The sequence below is a fragment of the Linepithema humile genome, chromosome 2 (genome assembly GCF_040581485.1).
Source record: "Linepithema humile isolate Giens D197 chromosome 2, Lhum_UNIL_v1.0, whole genome shotgun sequence".
In the NCBI taxonomy this organism is placed as follows: domain Eukaryota; kingdom Metazoa; phylum Arthropoda; class Insecta; order Hymenoptera; family Formicidae; genus Linepithema; species Linepithema humile.
The window spans coordinates 34,909,463-34,915,530 of NC_090129.1; the positions used below are offsets into that span (position 1 = coordinate 34,909,463).

Here is a 6,068-nt window from a genome sequence, read left to right on the forward strand (position 1 = left end):
TTCGATTTTATTGTTGGGATTTCATCAATCGTAATTACTAAAATATTTCATTTATTACAACAAATAAAAGTTTGCTAAGTATGTTAAAAAACATAATTCACAATTGATAGTTTTATCAAGCATGACATCTCTATTACATATTTCTTAGAACCCGGTGTATAATTCTTGTACCATTGTAATTCTTTTACCACGGTAATGTTTCTTTGCGATTTTGGCTCGTCATCTCGTCGCTCGTCTAATCCTCACCTCACGTGAATAGATTTGTACGAATAAAACTCAACAAGAGAATCTCATTTAATACTTAAATGTTAACAGATATTCACGAATTTTTCTGTATTCAAATTTTATTTGTAAGCATCGTAAATTGAAAAATGATAAAATATCTTTCCAAGTAATTATTGAAATTCATAATTTTTGGACGATCTGCAAATAATCATAAAAGACACGATAATGCTGGCTTTCAGGCAATGTCAACTTTGAATGTTGTACGCACTTTCCGATTGTGCGCGCTTATTTCTGACCTTCCTCGCGGGAGCAATAGGAAACCTACTGGTAGAACCCCGTCGTTTGAAGTTGTTAGAAAAGATTACTAGCACATCTTCGCTTCAACTACTTTAAGTAGATGAAGACTAGAATATTTCATTGTGTTTGAAACGGAAAGTTACGTGCGACGGGGAATTTATCTTATCTGTAAGGATATTTTTCTTGAAAAAACTATCAAATGTACACTTTTTTCCAAAAAAGAAAAATCAGTATTATCATCAATAAAGTACATTTATTGTGATATCCAATTATAAGACACACACATGTCAGTTGAAAAACTGTTTCTGCTCAAATATTATAGATACCGAACAGAGTATTTAAAATTTGGCATTTCTCGGACATTATATAGACCGCGCGCTGGCTGACGTAAACGCTGTTTAAGGTGGGAAATGTAAAACGAATGAATATGAATACCTTATCGGGATGCTTACTTTAGAAGTAAGTGTGCTTTGCATACTGTGCTTTGCATACTGTGCTTTGCATACTGTGCTTTGCATAGTACGCAGTAGTAACGACTGTGAGATAGACCGTGTTTGTTCGTTCCTCGCTGACGTAGATACGGAGGGATACAAGAGGGATTCGTATGATATTTCGATATTTTCAATTTCAAAGATGCAATATCAAGCCCCAGGCACAAATTTAACTTCAACTGGATCTTATTATTCTAAACACATGGTAAGATTTTCTACTGACACATGTTTATATAACATTTATATTCGCTAGGCTTACAGCTTTCAACTTGGCTTTTCATGATGAATAATTTAAAAATAAAATGGTAATTAATTTTTTTTAAATAACGACGGAAAAAAACCTGCCTTCAATTGTTATTTCATCCATTTCATCCATCATCACAATCACTACTTTCAGATGTATCAAACAAATTTCTATAATAATATTATATCTGTAAATATCGTGAATGTTTATAAAAATTTTCATCAATTTTATTAGATACGCTATTATTTTTATTTATATCAAAAACAACTATTGCGTCATCTTTTAATGATATAATTCAACTTTTTTATCGCAGATTGTAAATCTGAGACTAATTGTTGTCAATGGCACTTTTTTGAAGAATTATTGTTTTGCGATGAACCGATTCATTATTCATGCAGGAAATGTTTCAATGTATATCTCTTCTATGTTTTTATTCTGCATAGTTATTACGCATATAATTATATTAGAATATAAAGTATTAAATAGCAGAAAAGCACTTTTTGTATTTATTTTATTTAAATTATGTTTCAAAAGTCAACTTTTTTGGCATATCGTTCTATCAAAACGCGCGTTCCACAAACTTATAGCGTCCACAGCATTATGATTCGCAGCAATATATTACATGTCGTAAATGAAATTGATTAAAGCGAGGCGTATTCTTTGAATGGAATCGTTCCAAGTTCACCGGGGTGGGGGTGCGTGTCGTTTGAAGACCTTTTGATCGGCGTTCTCACACTCGAGAGATTAACACTCGTCCTTGTTAATATAAAATATCGCTATAAAAAGAATACACGCTTTTCGCAGTGATGCATCAACGTGTTTAATGAATGACAATAAATAATGTTCTTTATGTAATAGAATTATAAGATGACTCATAAAACTATGAAACGTCCGAGACTAACGCGTAACATAATGGCAAAATGACATTCGCGAGTCCACTTGTTTTCTTGAAAATATTAGTAATTTATCCTTCTCTTGATTTTCAATATTATATAAGTTTCAATTTTTATTAATTAACGAATATTCATTCCAGAGTTGATTCGTAATTCAATTATGTCTTGATATGTTTTCTCCTGTTTGATATTTCTTTTACTACTAAATTTATAGATTTACTATTAAATTTTACTATTAAATTATAGATAATTAAAGTATCTCAACAATCCCATCGCATTTTTACTAAAAACTTTGAAAGTAAATCAAATAACTGTTCGTTAATTGACAAAAGTGCGAGTATATTTCTGAGCGTATTTAAACCATCTTGCAACGTTAGTCATGTTCGGCTCTTATTAGCTTTAATATACTTTTTAATGATTCTAATTTGTCAAATTATACTAACATTGAAAAGAAAATTTTATTTTACTTCACGTATTTTATCTAACTTACTTATTCGCATTTAAAAATGTATACTTCAGCATATGTTTTTATCGTAATGACGGTTATTTGTAATCAACATAGAAATAATTTGTTTCTTATTTAATGATAAAAATAACACGCAAATTGCAAAGTTGCAAACAACTAGAGCCAGTTATACTATAGCTAGTTTGCGCATAAACGGTATATGAGTGACTTATTGGCGAGGCCAATCACTTTCTTTTTTCAAGCATGATCGATCGGAATTCATGCAAATCATAAATTTGTCTCAAATGTTGCTAAAAACTTGGATAAATATTGTTATACTATTTTTGACAGACAAAAGATAGATGCTAGTATATAATATATACTAGCAACATATCTGTCAGTTCAAGCAGATTGATTTCACAATGCTAAATCAGCAAACTGTTATTATCGCAATCGTTGTTCGCAATTACAAAATGGAAACAGAATCGTCAAAATTGCGATTAATGAAATACGAAAAAAAGAACGATGCAAGATCGTCTTAAAAACTTTATAAACCTCAGGCACTCTCACTTTTCAAAGTATTAATATAATAATAATGTCATGCATTTATAATAACGACTATACATTATGTTTCTTAAATAATTAATTAAATTTTTGCTAATTTTAATTTTTCAGTTTCGCACTTTTGTACAAAGTTTGTACGACAAACCTTTCTTTCAAATTTTATGAATTTTTTCATCTGCTTTAGATATCGCGTCTCTGTAATTCTTAGCACAAAAAAATTTTAATTAATTCACCTTGATCTCAAATAAAACAAATTGAAGGCCGAGAACTATTTTATTCGCAGTAGATTTGCAAAGTTCTTGAACTCTAAAGTGATTGAAAATCAAACGATTGAGAATCAAACGAATTATGAAAATGTAAAGCAGCGTACAAAAATTCATATGTGTATAATGGAATTATAAAACATTGATTTGTGTGTAATGAGTAATTCTTTATTTTCTTCCACTTTTTCCAATTTAAAACTCCGATAGCGAAAGCTTTTGTTGCTAATTGCAGACAAGTTTCGGCTGAAAAAGGAGAACGTCTGAAATGTCATTTAATACGATATGTCGTGGAAAGTTCGATGATGACAAGCATACAAGATTGCTTGGTAATTTGCACTTAAAAAAATATCGATTTCTTCAGTGACATGAAAAAATGAGTACAAACTTATATTGAAGAAATGTAAAAAAGTTTGGAATTTAAACCCATATAAAAAAATTAAAGAAATAAAAATTATATTTATTTGTCTTGCATTTGCAAAAAAATTATATTCGTATATTAGTCTAAAATAGCTTTTCGTAAAGAGCTGCCAAACCTCGCGCGAGCGTTTGTCAATATTCTCCTATAATAAAATAACATATAAAACTAAATAATTGATATAACTAAATTTATTAATTAAGTAAATTCTTTTAAAAAGTATAAAACCAACAAGCAGTATCAAATGTTGCCAAGAGCCCAAGTCAAGAATATTGAAAAAAATCGTCTATCGCCTGGTCGTAGCACGAACTGCGGGCAAACTGTATAAAAGGACTCGCGGCTAGAGAGACAGGAAGAAAGAACAATTTGAGGCTTCCACGGCAAGGATGTGAAGCATACGTGCGGACAGGCATGTACGGAGACAGGACTGGCTATATTGCAAATATGGTCGAACGAGGTCGAACGTCTCGAACCTTCCATGGGCGCTCGAGACTGCGCCGTCAGAACCTTCCTCGACAAGCATCGCGATAGAAGACAAATGTCAATTCGATCACGCTATATGATCCTTTAACGAGGATCGGAATCATGCACCAACTGAACAATATTTAAGCACATTGCGAATAATTTCGCGTTACTTAAAAAAGATACAATTTCAAATATTTATCAAATTGTTGTCAAATTTTGATAATTTTTAAAATCTTTTTTGCATTATGTACATAAATATTCACAAATATCAAATACTTTTCATAGTATTACTTTTTATAGTACAGTTATTGGATATCGCAAGAATATATAACATTTCCGAACGTGACATATATTGAAACGCATTTTACGCACAATATAAATACAGATGTTCCCGCAAAAAATGTGTGTGATAAAGAATATTTATTTTAAAAAATCTGTCCCATTAAGTTATTATCGGAATGTATTGATACGGAACATATTTGACAGCGATAAATTAGAGTTTCGTAACGCAAAACATTCGTTGGAGATAAATCCATGGTTCATAATTTTCAAATTATTTTCAGATATTATAAGAAAAAAACTGATTTTTTAATTGAAGTATCTCACCCAAAATAAAGCCTATAAAACATATAATTGAGAGTTAAGAATTGAAACCATTAAACATCTCATGCAATTCTCTCATCTTTTACAAGACAAAAAAGCAATCATCACTTGGAAACATTTTTGTAGTTTCATGACAACTAAAATTGAATAAATTTCAATAAAATAAGTTAATTTATTAGGCACTTATTCAATAGTTAGACATATTTGCGATCACTGATCAAGTAACTCCCAAGAGAGTTTATAAAGCCTGAAAGCAATAAAAAAAAAATAAAAAAATTTACAAATTGAAGAAAAAAAGAGAATATAAAAAATAAATAATGAAATAAAGCTTAGAGATTACACGGAGAACCACGGGAGGCAAAGTTCGGAAAAATACATAAAAATTTAATGATCAATTCGCATCCAACATAAAAGTACACATATCTCTGAGTTCGCTCTCTGCAGGAGAGTTGGCGAAAACTCATTCACTATACAAATAAAATATATCCTAGATAATTTTAGCTGGCCATTAGCGTCTTCCGACAAGTTAAAGAAATGTAAAAATAGAAGGAATTAATCTAATATCTAACCGGTTAGATGACGCTGATGCAACCGGCACAGCGTTCAACCGCTCGTTATCTTTCATATTCTCGCCGTGTGTAACACCGCGTGGTCTCACCAATCTCTGTGATAATTTCGCGCATACACCGGCGGCACGGGCACAGCCCCGTCCCGCCGCGCCGTTTCGAGTGGCGTCGCGGCGCGCTCTACCACTACCATCCCTACCACGAACACGCGACCCAGAAGAAGAGGGGACGCTTATGCCCGCTGCGGCTTATATATAAAAGAGACAACCCCCCGAACCGATTAGCAAAGTTCCCCAAACACACGTAACACGTAACACCAGACTTTTTTCCATGTCAATCGAGTTTTAAGAACACACAGCGATAAGACGAAGCGATAAGACGAGGCGATAAGCATCGACACGAGGTGCAAACGACAACAAATCTATTGCGGAGAAGGACAGAAAAAAAAGGACACGTGGAGGATAAGTCAAGAGATTCTTGAACTCGGTCTCGATCGGCGGATCGCCAGGAATTTTGGCGACGTTGTCACGAGATCGCGCTGGCACAGCAAGGCATCACGTCGCCGAGGATCAGCCAGAGCGGACACGCTCAGCGAAA

General features: G+C 32.7%; 1 protein-coding gene across 1 annotated transcript in view; it reads right to left on the reverse strand.

Annotated features, from left to right (window-relative positions):
- The window catches only part of Roc2 (Regulator of cullins 2), a 40,941-nt gene that overhangs the window by 9,226 nt on the left and 25,647 nt on the right, over positions 1 to 6,068 (reverse strand). The window lies entirely within an intron of this gene.